This window comes from Sinocyclocheilus grahami, unplaced genomic scaffold (genome assembly GCF_001515645.1).
Source record: "Sinocyclocheilus grahami isolate Dianchi unplaced genomic scaffold, SAMN03320097.WGS_v1.1 scaffold59.1, whole genome shotgun sequence".
Taxonomy (NCBI): Eukaryota; Metazoa; Chordata; class Actinopteri; order Cypriniformes; family Cyprinidae; genus Sinocyclocheilus; species Sinocyclocheilus grahami.
In genome coordinates this window covers 1,582,751-1,599,254 of record NW_015505238.1, presented here as the reverse complement: position 1 = coordinate 1,599,254, position 16,504 = coordinate 1,582,751, and the positions used below count along the sequence as shown (strand labels likewise).

Genomic DNA, 16,504 nt, shown 5'->3' with positions numbered 1-16,504 from the left:
GTGTGTGTGTGTGTGTGTATGTTAGACCAGTTTAAGTGTTTATATTGTATGTTAGACTAGTTTAAGTGTTTATGTAGTTAATTAAGCCTTACTCGTATCACACTTGACGTTGTTCATTGTTTGCTCATAACTGGAGTCACTTAATCATGCAGATTTATGCTACAAGCTCTGTGTAGAATTGTACAGTAAGAAAGTAATTTCCCTTAACCAGGAAATTAACGTTCTTAGAATTGACAGACAGTTGACGTAAATATCTACAGCGGATCTAAATATTTATAATTAATTATAACTAGTTATGATTAATTATTCATATTTCCCCATGAACTGATTCGCTACATCAGCAATTGACAATATTTGCTGTTTGTGTAGTTGCATCCACACCACAAGATGTCAGTCCACTACAACTGCAAGTTTACACCCATTTTTTTTTTTTTTTAGAAACTTTATTTCTAAATCAAAATCCACCACTTCCACAGCTAGCATCCATAAATGCTCAAGAGATGGAGGACAAGATTCAGACACGTGGAAATGTCATTCAGGCTCTGGTGTCTCTGCTGGTCTCCTCCTTCCAGAATGCGGCTCTGATCAGCTCAGCTTTGACCCAGTCTACAGTAAGACTTTCTACTATTAAAGCTTATGGACTGTATAGCATTAATCAGCATTAATCATAGCTTGACACAAAGCATGTCAGCATTTTAGAGATCCAGCACAATGTGATGAGACCTGTCACTGAATACAGATTGCCTGCTGTGCATAATGAGGAATGCTTTGTGACTCCTCGTGCCTCAACTCGGTTTTGACCAAATCTTAGATTGTCTGATTCGGTCTGATATCCTACACTACCCAGGAACAAATTATTGTCACATGTGATGTTACAAATGCAAATGATGTACTGTAAAATGTACTTTCCTGTCTGCAGGTGGTTCCCTCTGAAGTGCAGTGCAATGGCTGCCATGCAAAGGTGCTGAAGGTCACAGAGAAGATGATCAAAGTGATAAGAGAACAAACAGGACAGGGTGACATCAACCCCACAGACACCGGCAGGAACATTCTGGCTGTTTTAAGTAACTACGTTCAGCAGAAATCATATTCAGAGGTTCGCTCTGAAGTTGTAAATGAACCATGGCTTAACCATCCTTCCGTTTTCACTGCAGGCAGCACACTGATTGCTGATCGGCAGAGGAACAATTCAGGCCTCAAGCGTGTGGATACATCAAAGACAACTGTATCAGCACTAAGCCAGATTTTCGAGCTCATGCGTTCATTAATGCTGTGGCGGATGAGTGGGGGAGAAGCTCTTTCCCTTGCTGTTCCAAAGATCACTGCGGTGGGCGTACGGGGCGACCCTACTAAAGGCCTCCTGTACACAGAGCCCCTTAGCCACTGCCAGTTTCACATCCCATCAGCACTGAGCTCTCAACTAAAGGAGGAAAAACAAGAGGTCCTGCAAATCCTTCTGCAAATGGAGGGTGAAGAAAACCCATTCATTCCAGCTGCAGAGCCTCCCATATCAACCACGCTCGCAGCCATGGAGTTTGCTACACCACAGGGGCAGCCCATTTCTATTGCCAACCTGACGCTAGACACTGCGATACAATTTACTTTACACAAAAAAGTAAAAGAGATGGAAGATAAGAGGTTACTATGAAAACATTTTACTCTGCCACTCAAGGGAAATGTAAATTTCACAGTCAAAGCAATGGACACAGATCCTCAGACTGGCCTCTATGTTGCCTTAAACTTCAGTCTCATTCCAGGTAATATACACCAGTCATTTCATCTTATTAGATTTCAATATAATATAATATAACATGTAACATAACATAACAAAATCTAATATGTAAACTGTTAATGTAGTGTTCATTATTATATTATATTATTAAAAGTATAATTTAAAAAAAACAATACTTCTGTTTAACAAGGATGCATTAAAATCATCAAAAGTAGCATTAAAGACAGTTATAATATTACAAAAGATAAAGATATTTTGAACTTTCTATTTTTACTAATCAAAGAATCCTGGATAAATGTATCATGGTTTCCACAATAAATTAATACAGTATATTGTGTTTTCAACACTGTAATGATAAGATCACCAAATCAGCATTTTAGAATGATTTCTGAAGTATCATGTGACGCTGAAGACTGGAGTGATGGCTAGAAATTCAGCTTTGCCATCACATGAATAAATGACATTTTGAAAGATATTAAAATAGTTAATTAAAAGAATTGTACATTTAATAATATTGCACACTATTACTGTTCTACTGTTATTTGGATCAAACAAATGCAGGCTTTCTGAGCTTTAGAGACTTTGCTTATTTGAACATTAGTGTATATTCAATTATTTTTTATTTCATTTACTTTATTCTTTCAGCTTTCCTAATCAAGTCCAATCAGTATAATCAAACACAGCTGGACTCAAATGAAGGTGTAGAACCATCTCAAGGATGAGACTTGTCATTTGCACTTACATATTGTTGCTTCTTTGTTAGTTTTGACTGCTTTTATTGTCCTCATTTGTAAGTCACTTTGGATAAAAGTGTCTGCTAAATGACTAAATGTAAATGTAAATGTACTTTATGAAATGATTGTAAAGGTGGTAAGTTGGTCTCAGTGTTAGTAATAGAGGTATTTAGAGAAAAAACATAATGTGTTAACAATATAGAATATATAAGGCATGTTTTGTATATCGAGCATAAGCTGGTGAGGAAGCCTATGGATATGGTATGGATCTCCGTCATTGACCAACCAGTTCGTTCACTGTCAGAACACACTCATTCTGAAGAGCTCGCCCTCTCTCTCTCTCAGCTCAAACTCCATCACCGGAGCACACAATCTTCCTTACACCACTGTAAATTCGTCCTGTTCCTTTCATAATTCATTTAATTGAAAATAGTGATTACCAATATTGTGCTAGTCTAAACGAAACAAACAGTTTTTCATTGTGTCTGTAAACTTTGCAGCTTGAATGGCTCAGCCAGAGACCTGTTTGTGAAGCTGAACAGTAGTGTCAGCGGTGTGGACGTGTCCATCTCAATATGTGTGTTCAGCATGCTGTGCTGGTTCTTCAGTGTTGGATGAGAAGCGCTGGAGCAGTGACGGCTTGAGTCCTCTGAGTGGCAGCAGCCCGCCCACTGCCTCACACATCACCTCACTATGTTTGGAGCCAGCCTCTTCATCCATCCTGATGTCCTACTACTGCTGCCACCTGTATGCAATTTTGTTCAAAGACATAACGTAATTTCATCCTTAAAGGGATAGTTCACCCAAAAATAAAAATTCTGTCATTAATTACTCATGTCCTTCCAAACCCGTTAGACCTTTGTTCATCTTTGAAACACAAACATATATTTTTGATGAAATCTGAGAGCTCTCGGGATTTCATCAAAAAGATCTTAATTTGTGTTCTGAAGATGAACAAAGGTCTTACAGGTTTGGAACAACATGAGAGTGAGTACAGAATTTTCCTTTTTGGGTGAACTATCCCTTTAAAGGGAATATACACGACTGTTCCTTTAAAAAAAAAAATTGGAAAAATCTTACTAACCCCAAACCTTTTAACGGTAGTCTATACTACATCATATAATTTTAAATTTAATTTATATAATGAAATTATTGTAATGGTTAGTGGGTGTCAGTGTTGAAAAAGTACTTTTCACAATATATTAAAATAGAGAAATGTTACTTTAAATTATAATAATAATTCACAATATTACTGTCTTTACTGTAATGTTGATCTTACAAATGCAGCCAGGGGAGTATAAGAGACTTCTTTCAATATAAATCAATCAATCAATCAATCAATCAAACAAACAAACAAACAATCAATCAATCAATCAATCAATCAATCAATCAATCTTACTGACCCCAAACTTTTGAATGGTAGTGTATATAAAAACTTAATATCTTAATGAAATATAACACATAAGTGGTTAAAAAAATAATTGAGAAATGTGGTTGTGGGAATAGTTTGTGGAGTCTTGCTGTTAATTCATCTGCTGGTTGGTCTTATCGCTCACAAACTGGATCACCTAGAAAGACTACGTCTGAGTTGGGTTCCTCTGTGTGGTCAGAAAGGTCGCTATCAGTACCGAGTTCTGTCAAAACAGGCTGGAAAAGAGGATCTGGTAAATATAGCCTTTAATTTACATGCTAAAACATTCATCAACCTCATGAAACTCAACAAACCAGATGTTTTCAAATTATAAAACATCTGAATTCACCAGGTACCACTGCACATGTTGGCATTAGCCTGTATGGCCTGAATAAAAGTGGCTCACGTCACCTTCAAAGAGAAGGAGCTTTCCAGAGGAATAGCCTGGATGACTTCCAAGTTGAAACAGATGCCAATCTCGGAGAGATCTGGAAAATACACATCTGGCATGACAACACAGGTCAGTTGCTGTGAATAGCTTCCTTCCTTCCTTCTTTCTAAAATAACAAATCCTCACAAACAACTGTTGTGTTTTCCAGGCCTAGACCCATCCTGGTTCCTACAACATGTGATAGTCTGGGACATACAAACTCTCTTCTTCTTGGTGGAAGACTGGCTATCTGTGGAGAATGAGAAGAACTCTGGAAGGGTGGAGAAAGTTATTTTAGCATCTTGTAAGTATACACATGCAATACAGCATAAATCATATTTGCTTTTCATAACCTTGCTTTCCCCGTAGGTCCTCAGGAGCTGCAGCAGTTTAAGAGGATCCTTCATTCCCAGTTACTATTTGGCCTAGGAGAGCACAATCTGTAGATTTCATTATGGGAACGGCTGGCCCACAGCCGCTTTAGCCGAGCCCAGAGGGTCACCTGCTGCGCCCTCTTATTACATCTCTATCTGGCAGCTGGGGCAGTTTGGTATGGAGCAGTGGGCAGAAAGGGCAGCAGGTAATAAACTTGACCTTCAAAGGCCATGGATAACAGATTGAGCTTGTATAGCTTACAGTGTAGGTGCAGGTAATTACATCTTGTAAAACAAAGTAATTACATCTTGCAAAACAAAGCAATTTCTGTTTTTCTCCAAGCTACAGAAGTCTTTGTTATTGATTAATGGCACAGGAGAAAAATATTCATCACTAAACAAATTAATGAATTTCCTCTCATTCCTCACAAAACAAATGGGTTATTCGAATGCAGCGGTCCAGTCTCTACCCAGATGGTGATGAATGCAGAGAACATATTGGTTAGAATAACAGTTGCAGCTTTGATGTTCCCTTTCCAAACAATTCTCAGATTTTTCTTCCAAAACACCAAGAGCAAGGTATATATGTCAGTCTACATAATCCCTTCTGAAACCATACTGTAGATATCATATTTTGACTTCTAACTTACACTACTGTTCAGAAGTTTGGGGTTGGTAAGATTTTATGGTCACACTTTAACAAACCATGAACTACTAATTTGCCTCAATAAACTACTAATTTGCTGCTTATTAATAGTTAGTAAGGTAGTTGTTAAGTTGTTGGTTAGGATTAGGGATGTAGAACATCATGCAGAATATGTGCTTTATATGTACAAATAAACAGCCAATATGTTATTAATAGGCATGCTAATAAACACCTAGTTAATAGAGAGAAAAAAAAACTAAAAAACAATGACCCCAAATTTTTGAAAGGTAGAGTGCATTCATGAAAAACCCACACATAGTGCAAAGCTGATGGATTGTCTCATACCGTGGAGATGGATGTTTTCCTCAGTCACCCAGATCTCTCCTGTTCATCTATTCTGTCACTGCCGATAGGCCCCGACTCTTCCATCTATGATGGACCGTCTCCTTTCACTGTGAGAGAAAGTCCATGCTCGTTGTTAATTAATTGATTTTATAGAGAATCATCAAGCATAATTTCCTACATGAATATGTTTACAGCATATTTTCTATGCATCTTCTTTCCCCCTCAAAGAATTCTCTGCAGAAACTAGATTCAGAGTTTTGGAATACTCCAGATCCTGGGAATGACCGGTACCAAGTCTATTTTACATGAAACTGCAGTACTACATGCCTTTAATAAGTTAATCATACAATGTTATTTTGCTCATTTTACAGAATGGATCAGTGACCATCATGTGACATTATCTTTGGCATGCCTGATCTGACAGGAACCAATGACTTTCTGAAGAGGGAAAAAAAAGCCATTCTACAACTACATTTGTCAACTCCGACCACGACACCTTAGAACCAATCAGGTCTTCAGGTTTGAAGAAACACAATCACTCTCTGGAATTCAAAATTCTGTCATCATTTACTTACCCTCATGCTGTTCCAAACCTGTATGACTTTCTTTTTTCTGAGGAACACAGTTTTGCTCTTTTTCATATAATGAAAAGGTCAATAAGGACTGGGTCTGTCAAACTCCAAAAGGACAAAAGAGTAAAATAAAAGTCATCCATACAACTTGTTGGGGTTTAATTATTTCTTTTATGGAACAATTTGCTCTTTTTTTAGAGGAAGATCTTAGATCTATATCTGCAGACTTGGATCCTGCAAATACGCTTTCCTTGGAGCTAGAAGCATCTGACAGTGGCCATTTCACACCCATCGACACCATCCTGTCTGACATGTGAGTTCTGGATTGAACGTTTCACACTGACCCACGCACAATTTACCAGGATACTTGGTCACATACTTTTTTCTTTCAGCCAGGACAGCTTGTGCAGTGAGTGGTCTGATCTGAGCGTGGATACGCCTACATCTGAATCTGGCTTTCACAAGTCCTCCTGCTCACTCTCAGTGCTCAGTGATGCCAGCACATTTCTCCCTAGTCTCCCACCTGACTCTATAAGCACCATCTCCAATACACGAATTGGTGAGCCCACACCATCCACAGGGAAAGAATTTATATTTTCAATTGAGATATTGAAAGGCAAGGCACATGCTCTGATGCGTTGTGGCCATTTCTTGATCCTATTTTCACCCTTTTTCCCTTTATTTCCATAATTTCCTTGTGTTTATCTAACTCCTGTGTTATTCTAACTCAGTTTTTGCCATGAAGATAGCCTTAGATGCTGACATGGCAATAAAAACTACTACTACTGTATGGGCTGTTGTTCAGGTGTTGTTCGTGGTGTACCTGGCTTGTTTCTTCCATCATGGGTTCTGCGTGTGGTTCACCTGCTGGTGGCTGTTTTCTTGGGAACAAGCCTGGTTCTGGTGGGACTGTATGGAAGCAGGTTTTCCAGCTCTGTGGTTCTCATGTGGTTGGTGTCCGCCCTGTCAGCTTTCCTCACTTCTGCCTTGCTGTTGGAACCATTTTCGGTAAGCTATAAACCTATTTTGCACTGCTCTTTAGATAAAAAATTTGCATTTTTATGTTATCACATGTTTCTGTAGATCTGTATTCAGGCACTATATCTGGCTGCTGTGGTGAGACCGGTGGACCCAGAGGTGGAGGAACGTTTGGCTCAGGAGACAGAAGTCAGAAGAACAGAAGAGGATCTGGGGGATAAGGTGCATCCTCTTGGTGGATACGGCCTGCTGCAGGCTAAAGAGGAAGAGCGGAAGCTGAGAACGCTTAAGAGTCTTAATGAGGGTGAGCTCAGACCCATGATGAATCCATTCAGCTCTCACTTAGTCCTCAGAGACCTATAACAGCTGAATTCTGACTCTAATGGATATTAATATTAATTTGAATGGTCTTTTGTTTCATGTTTTACGCTGATAATCAGAGATGCTTAGTCTATATGCTTTTCCTGTTGGTGGTTCTGATGGTGAACTACCAGGAACATGTGCATGAGGCTAACAGCAGACGGCTTCATTCAGCTATTAAACACATGCTGATCACAGCTTCACCAGGCCAGTCCAGTCTTACTGCATTATCAGGGTAAGGCAGACTCTAGTCTATACATTATACATGTTCCACTGAAACTGATTTTTCTTTTTGAGGTCCCAGAGAACTCCGTGATTTGTAGGAAAATAATAATAGGAATTTGAAGTCAACCTCTTTTAATATGGTCCTCTGACCTAATCAAAACTTCAACCCGCCATTGTATCGCAAAATGCATTTCAGAAATTTGACTTTAGTATAGTAATGCTGCTGAATTTTGGGGTCTGAGAGACCTCATAAATTAATAGAAAATTGATTAGAAACAGAAATGCATTGGTTAGAGATGCAGAATTTATTAGAAAACAGTAAAAGTCAAATAGTGCAAGAAACAGAACAACAATAAGTTGAATAAGTAATAATTAAATAATAAAAAATTTTAAATTGCTTATTAATAAATGTTCAGCATTTGATTATTGATGATGCCTCTAGTAATTATGTGTCTGATTTTTAATTTACAACCTATTTTGGGTTAATTTTAAGCCAGCCATATAGCAAATTTTAAACAATAGTTGGGATAAATAAAACTACCCAAAAGGTTGTGTTAAACATTTAACTCAACCGGAGGGTCAAAACAACCCAGTCGATGGTTTTGTCCAAAATATGAATTGCAACTTGTCATGAATCAGTTAAAGTAATTTTATTTTAACTTTTATTTTTTATCATAGATGGATGAATGCTGAACAGTGGGTAGATGAGATATTAATATCACACCTGTATGAAAACCCTTCTCTTTTTTTTCAAAATTGTGAGATATAAACTCACAATTGTGAGAAATGAAGTCAGAATTGTGAGAAATAAACTCGCAATTGTGAGAAATGAAGTCAGAATTGTGTGATATAATCTCACAATTGTGAGTTAAGTCAGAATTGTGAGTTATAAACTCACAACATATCAGTCTTTTTTTTCTACTCAGAAGTGGACTTTATAACTCGCAATTGTGAGTTTATATTTCGCAAGTCTGACTTTATTACTCGCAATTGTGAGTTTATATTTCGCAAGTCTGACTTTATAACTCGCAATTGTGAGTTTATATCTCACACTGAGAAAAAAGTCAGAGTTGCGAGTTTATGACATAATTCTGAGAAAAAAGTCGGAATTGTGAGATGTAAACTCAAAATTGTGAGATAAAAAGTCAGAATTGTGAGATAAAAAGTCGCAATTACTTTTTTGATTTTTTATTCAATGGCAGAAACGGGTGATTTGATTTGCAAAGGCTATGATTTCCATAAAATCATTGCCTTTGTAAAAGTGTTTTTTTTTCTCCTCAAAGTCTGCAGTCAAAACATCAGAGATACGTTCCAATCTGGTCATGTTCCTTTGATGCTGACTGCTCGTGTTTCATCACATGCCAAGCCTGGACAGCAGAGCTCCTCAGCACACAGCAAGAACACTGCAGCACTTTCAACGTGGTGAGAGAGAACAGGACACAAAGAGAGAGACTGTCAGCATGTGAATAAGATGATATTCAGCCTGAACAGCTGAGAATATAACAATATTTTCCATAGTACACTTGTCTTTTGGAAAATGATCACAATGTCCTCTCTCAAGGCCGAGGACTATGGGTGCATCATGTGCATTCAGTCAGACAGAGGAAGTAATGCTTGGGAACAACAGTGAATCCACACGTCAGATCCTGTCGGACCTACAGACGGCAAAGTGGATGACAACAGGGTATGATGTCACACCATTATACACAAAATTTCACTGTAGAATAAAATACCTTGTTCTCTACATGTCCAGGCCTGTACTTTCTGCACACATACTGTAAGTATGGAAGTTATTAGTGCCAGAGACCCAGCATACTCATCAACTACTGATTTCTGTGACAGGACACAGGCAGTATTGATTGAGTTCACTCACTATCATAAACAGACAGGCATCGGTTTCTGTTCTCCTGGATCAAATACAGACTGGCAGAGTCCTTTCTTTCATCTCCATCCAGCCTTTTCACATCGCTCCATTATTTGGTCCAGACTTACACGTCACATTGACGGTACTTGCTCTTCTACAAGACTAAACAGAAACTCATTTCACCGTTTGAACAGAGTTAAAATGGATCTGTGGTCTTCTTACAGTCGTATCTTCTCAGCTGTCTTCTCACTAGGTTCTGCTACTGCTGTTTGGCCTGTGTTTTGTGAGTGCTGAAGTATGGGCCTTGATCAGGAAGCCAAGTCAGTACCTGAGGCAAGCCTGGTGCTGGTTTCAGCCGTTGTTAGCTCTACTGACGCTAGCAGCAGCTGTTCTTCGTCTGTATTTCCTCTCTACGACTACAGCCTACATCTCTAGATATCGCTCCCGGGCCTCCTCCTTTGCCGACTTCCATAGTTCTGCCAGACTGGCCAGAAAATCCAATCAGCTCTCAGCAATTTTATTAACCCTCTTGTTTCTAAAGGTATTGGTCCTAAGCAAAGGATTTTTATTTTAGCACACATATGATCTAAGAAATTATCTAAAAAGCCAAAGTTTAAAAGTAATCTGTGATTTTTGAGTTTAATTAATTGCAGAATTTGTATACTTTGGGGCTTAAAATGGCTTGCAAGCACTGTAATAAAATATATTGTGTTAAAGTCAAGCTCTATAATAAAACAATCCTTAATTTTGTCAGTCAAAATGTAGTACAGATATTGAGAGGTGTGTTTTTACAGACAGTGGGGATTCTGCGTTTGTTAGTTGATTGGTCTGGTTATTCGACGGGTGTTCCCTCATATCTGTGGCATAGTGTTCCTGCTGCTCGTCCTGTTCAGGGCCGTGCAGAGACCTTTGGAGGGGCAGGTGATCAAAGTATAAAAGGGGCACATGGAGCACGGCTTTTAATAGGGCTGTACTCCTTTCTGAGACGTGTATCAAAACGGATGCTTCTGTATTGGTACAGCAGCAAATGCCCTGACGCAGTTTTGAAAAAGAAACAGAACAGAAAAGACCATTTTAAGTTTAAAAGTTAAAGACATTTTTCTTTGCACCTCTCAATCACTCTGGAATTAGAAACAGAATTATATTAGGCCTATTATTATTATTATTATTATTGAGTTTACAGGGTATGGTGGTTTTGCTGTTGTAAACACTACTGTTGTTGTTGTTGTAGAAAAAATATATTTCTATCTTATTTAAAATAGAATTCTATTCGAATCCTGTTCTGAATTTATTAATTTTTTTGAATGATAATGATAATAAAAACAGGATTGATAAGTATAAATCGGAGGTTGAGAAAATCAGTATAAGCCTGTTTTATCAGTGTTGTGATAATTATTTTTAAGGCACTCTACGTTTTTTAAATAAATACTGTAATAATAAAAGTTCAAAATAATTGTTTTTAGTCAGATACCAAAGACAAGACCCCTCGACGCCCTTTAAGCTTTTCCCAATCAAACAGCAAGAATGAAAGAGAGCAGGTACCCTTGTTTATATTGCTGTGTGTAGAACGTTAGCTACTTTTTTAATATTTAATTTTAATGAAATCTAAATTCGTCCCCCGCACTTTATTCGGGCAGGTGTGTTCACGTAGAGGTTTCGAGATTTAAATCTAGATTTAAATTCAAAGAGACCGTATTGATAGTCGATGCATGACCTGACGTTTTATTCGTATCCAAATGAGAAGTGAATATTTGGATGCTGTGTGTTTAATTCATACTCGAAGCCAGAGGACGCTCTCCTGAAGAAAGTCCAAAACAGACTCATAGAAGGAACGAACGACTTATGACATGCAGGAAATCCCTAATGTGGGCAAAAGCATCCTGCTATGCCTTTATTGTTAATCTTTGTTTGATTATGGGCAAATACCATATACATAAACAGAAATGGGCTAAAGGAAAACCCAACTTTTTGTTATTTCAGATACATATGAAAAATTATATTGAGTTACTACTTGGGTTGAAAAACAGTAAAGCAAAACGCACTAGGTTTTTTTGTGAAGCTTTTCTGTTATTTATATGATGATCTCATACCTGTTCTTTTTTCTGTTTAGTTTTTTTTTTTATTATTATTTTTTACCTGTATTATTATTTATATAATACTGGATATTTTCTAGTTCTTTTTTTGTAGTTTATATTTATTCAGTACCTTTATATTATATGTTGGAAATCAATAATAATAATAAAAAAAAAACATCCTGCTATAGCTGTAGCTGAGCTGAATACAAAGCAGAAAAAATGTGAAGACAATAAACACACGATTGCGAAAATATATACAGTTTATGTGTTTTTTTCAAGTTATCTCCAGGTAATAAATAAACTATATTAATAATGCAGTACTGATTGGCATATCATTTAGTAGCCTATAGAAACTATAAAATATATTTCCTGCCTTATTCTGGGGCTTTAGGACCTTAGGGCAGGCCAGTTCCTCTCTGCTGTGTTTGTTAAGGGGCCACATGGGGTTGCGTCGACTTTGTGAGCATCATCCTGTGGTGGGACCTCTCTACTGCCTGTCTGCCGTGGGCATTGGATTTTGGGTACTGGGGCGCCTATGTGCTGCTGTATTGATTCGAACTTACCGAATGGTGCAGACAGTCATTTACAGACCATCCATGGAGCCGCAGGACTATGAGATGGTACAGTTCCTCATTAAACAGCTCAAGCTATAGATGGGGCTTAGCAAGACCAAATAGGTACAAATACCATGACTGACTATTATAGATAATTCCCCCCCCCCAATTTCCATTTTTTTCAACTACAAAAGCCAATAAGCGTGCTCTATAAAGCAACATTTGGGTTAATTTACATCTATTTTTACATGTATTTTGTTCAATCGACACTTTAATTTAAAAAAAGGAATTAATCCTAAAAAATCCCCAATTTTTTTTTTATAAATAATTAATTAATTAAATTAATAAAACAAATTTAATTAAATTAAATAAAAATTTATTATAAAATATAGATAAATCATATTTAGAAATAAAAATTACAAAAAAAAAAAAACTAATCTTTTGAATGGGACATGCATGGTAGTGCATATAACAAGCAGCCAGATATTTACAACCATACAAAAGTTTGGGTAAAAAAAAATATTATTTGGCAAGGATGATAAAAAGTGACAGTATAAAAAATATTAAGCATCAAAAACTTTCCAACATTAATAATAATGAGAAATGTGTCATGAGCACCAAATCAGCAAATAAGAATGTTTTCTGAAGGATCATGTGACACTGAAGTAATGGCAGTTTTGCCAACACAGAAATAAATACAAATTTTAAATATATTGTATTAAAATAGAAAACAGGGTAACACTTTATTTTAATAGTCAACTTTAGACATTCTGTTAACAGTAAGTAACTTTTCAACTACATGTCAACTAGCATTCATTAGAGTACTAGTAGACTGTCTGCTTAATATCTTCTAACACTTTATTTTGATGGGTCCACAACATACTGACTATGTCAACTTATTCTACTAACCCTAAACCTAACCGAAGTCTACTCTGAGAGTTAGCAGACATGTAGATGCAAATGAATGAGAATTAGTTGACATGTAGTTGCAAATTACTTCTAGTTAGTAGCATGTCTAAAGTGGACTATCGAAATGAAGTGTAACCGAAAACAGTTATGTTAATGTTACTGTTTTACTGTATTATTGATCAAATAAATGCAAACTTCTTACAAAAAAACAAAAACAAAAAAAAATGAATCCAAACTTTAGGTTTATGGACATCACCTTTAACTCTAATACACAAAATAATGCAATGCATAATTCAAAAAATATATCTATATCTATATATATATATATATATATATATATACACACACACACAAACTTGTTCCATTTTTCTCCCTTATTTCCTTCGTAGTTTCGGCACAGAGTCAAGTTTGAGGGAATGGTTCCTCCACCCTCCAGATCCTCCCAGGGCTCTGAAGCCTCCAGCTGCTCTGTCCCGCTCAGTCCCATCAGTCCTCGCCAGGGATCATCTGCCTCTTCTTTGGCCTCTGATTCATCTGTCATTTCAGGCAGTTTTGACTTCCAGCATTATGTGTACCGCCTGGTGCCCTGTGTTGACAGCCTCCTGGCTGGTTTCGACCGCGTCAACCAGCTGACCGAAGATATCAATAACTTTGAGCTCCAACTGCAGCAGATCCAGAGCAGAATTTACCAGAGAAGAAAGTCTCCGCCTCAGCAAGTGACCTTCAAGGGAAATGATCCAACACCAGAGCCACCAGCGCTCCCTCGACATCCATCTGTTTTGGAATGCAACCCCACTCCAGCTTCTATCCAAGGTGTCATTAATACCCTTCCACATCACTGTGCTACACGCTCAGAGTCCTCTTTGATGGGGCCTGCTGCTCAGTTAGGTAAGATAATACTTTCTGCATTGGATGGAAGGATGAACAACCCAAACCCGAGAAAATGGGGTGTTCCAAGACGCAGAGCCTGGTATTCAGTCACCTGCCATTCTGCTGACACCGCTCAGAAGTTACCTGGAACTCACAGTACTGTGGCCTTGCCAGTGAGACCCCGGAGTGAAGACGGAGACCGAGAGCATGTATGTGACAGCATGCCAATTAAGAGACGGGCATGGCACACTGAATAAGAGTTTCAAATATGCCATTAAGTATGAATAATACTTTTTTGACACGGTGCATGCACAGTGTTAGTCACAACTTTCCCTTTGATTTCACCACAATCAGTCTTCTGGGACATGTATCTTCTTGCATATTAACAAATCTGTTTTATTTTTGCCAATAAAATGACACGGCCATCCAAATTGTGGCTTAAACTTCAGATACTTCAGAATATTTGTGTTTATCATTTAAAACATCTTAAAAAGTTAAGGTTAGTAGAGATTAGCAAGATGAATACATATTGTGACCTGCTGCCATGTCTGAGCAAATGAACCAGACTCTTTATAGCTTACATTATTTGCTGAATATGTAAATTTAAGCAAAGCAAACTTCATTGTATCATTTTCCCCCTACCAACAAATTCAATCTTAAATTGAAGATTAATTTAACTTTCAATCCTTTTTATAGCAATTCAGTCTGCCCTCTGAGACATTTCTCAGAATATCTTACTTTATGTTCCACAGAAGAAAGAAACAGGTTCCAGATAATTTTTTGGGAGAACCATGTCTTTTAGACTTTTTTCCAAGTTGGTCATGACATTGTAAGTCATTTTGGATAAGAGTGTCTGCTAAATGACAACGTTAATTTATCTTGAGGGGGCATGAACTGAGAAATCTAAATTCCCTTGATCTTTTGACATATAAGAGATCAACTGTACTGCAAGAAAAAAACATCCTGTAAGTTTCAGAGCTCAAAACGTACTTGTTAGTCTAAAAACAGCTTACATTAAAGCCAATTTGCCAAAACGACTGGTTGTGAAATGTGCCACTTTATGGCTGTGCAGTGCCAAGTTTGACACTGCACAGCCTTTAAATTGCCTTTCTTCTGTTCCCAACATTAGGAAAGAGTGGATGAACTTTATTTTTAGGAACTTTTTCCATAGTTCACTTCACTTTACCACAAATTTGTTTACAAACAAGGCACAATTCAACGCAGGATTTTCAGAAAGATTGAAATTAAAAGACAATGCTGTGTCGAATATATTGGATCCAACGGTAATGCCGCACCACACGCAAGTGTAAGTAACTGTCTTCATTACATGCTCACTATTGCTTTGTATGGCATTGCAGATGATTTGATATGTAATGAGTATTTATGCTTTTTTAACCTAAATCACATCAGTGTCCATCTATAAAGGATTGTAGGCTGTCAAACATACACAACTGTTAGCAAATCAGTGGGCGTTTACTTCCACTCCATGTTTATTCAAACAGAGCGTTCCAATGACGGGGGTCAAAACAGGACTGAAAATAGCCTATTATTTCTACATAAATTATGATGTATTTTGATTTAAAAATCTTGATAACATTAAAAGTGGACCGTAGGGGAGAGCAGGGACGAAAGTAACGAGGGATGAAAGTAACAAAGACGATTTTCTCAGAGCCCTGACTACATTTGCTTTCCAAACTATGACAGCACATTCTGCACGCAACCCTTGACGGAGCTGAGAAATATCACGTGATTTCATCATTGTTTCCCGCCATTAGGTCCGGAAAGCAGTTTTCGAGTACAATAAGTAAATTACTGAAGCAGTATTTTTTTTCAGTTGTTTCTCATTTCATGTGTCACAGTAACGATCAATCTACAGGTTATTTAGTGCTGTAACACGTCCTGAAGTTTGCCTTTTCAGAGTTTTTATTATAAAAGTAAACGGGTTTAAATGTCAGGAGTTCCTGTCGGGACGAAAGTAACAGTGACAACAAGTGTTTCTTTTGTCCCGCTGCATGCTAATGTGGTGACTTTCAGTGTCTTGAATCATTTAGTAAAACATGTTTATGTCGTATTATACCAAAAGAATATGCCAGGAGTGAGGGTCAGAAAGACAGACAGAGGTCTGATTCAGCCAGGTGTTCATGAGAGGGCGTTTCTGGAAATAGACCTATCTGTCAGGAACATCAGTCTCAGGGCAGCAGCTACATCGCATTTACCTTTAGTCATATTTAGGTTTTAGCCATACCTTAGCTTTTCCACCTCCACCTATGAATTTGCAGCGCTTCCAGATGTTTTTATGCACATTTTGAATTTATGCATAAAAACAACTGGATGGAAAGATGAATAGGCCTACTGTTACATTATGTTGAGAATTTATATTTTGCTAATTTAATTTAATTTTCACATCGTTCATTCTGTTAAAAAA

At 37.5% G+C, this 16,504-nt stretch overlaps 1 pseudogene; it reads left to right on the top strand.

The window, feature by feature from the left end:
- Positions 1–7,585, top strand: part of LOC107584404 (polycystin-1-like) — a 13,587-nt pseudogene extending 6,002 nt beyond the window's left edge.
- Positions 7,586–16,504: the final 8,919 nt, after the last annotated feature.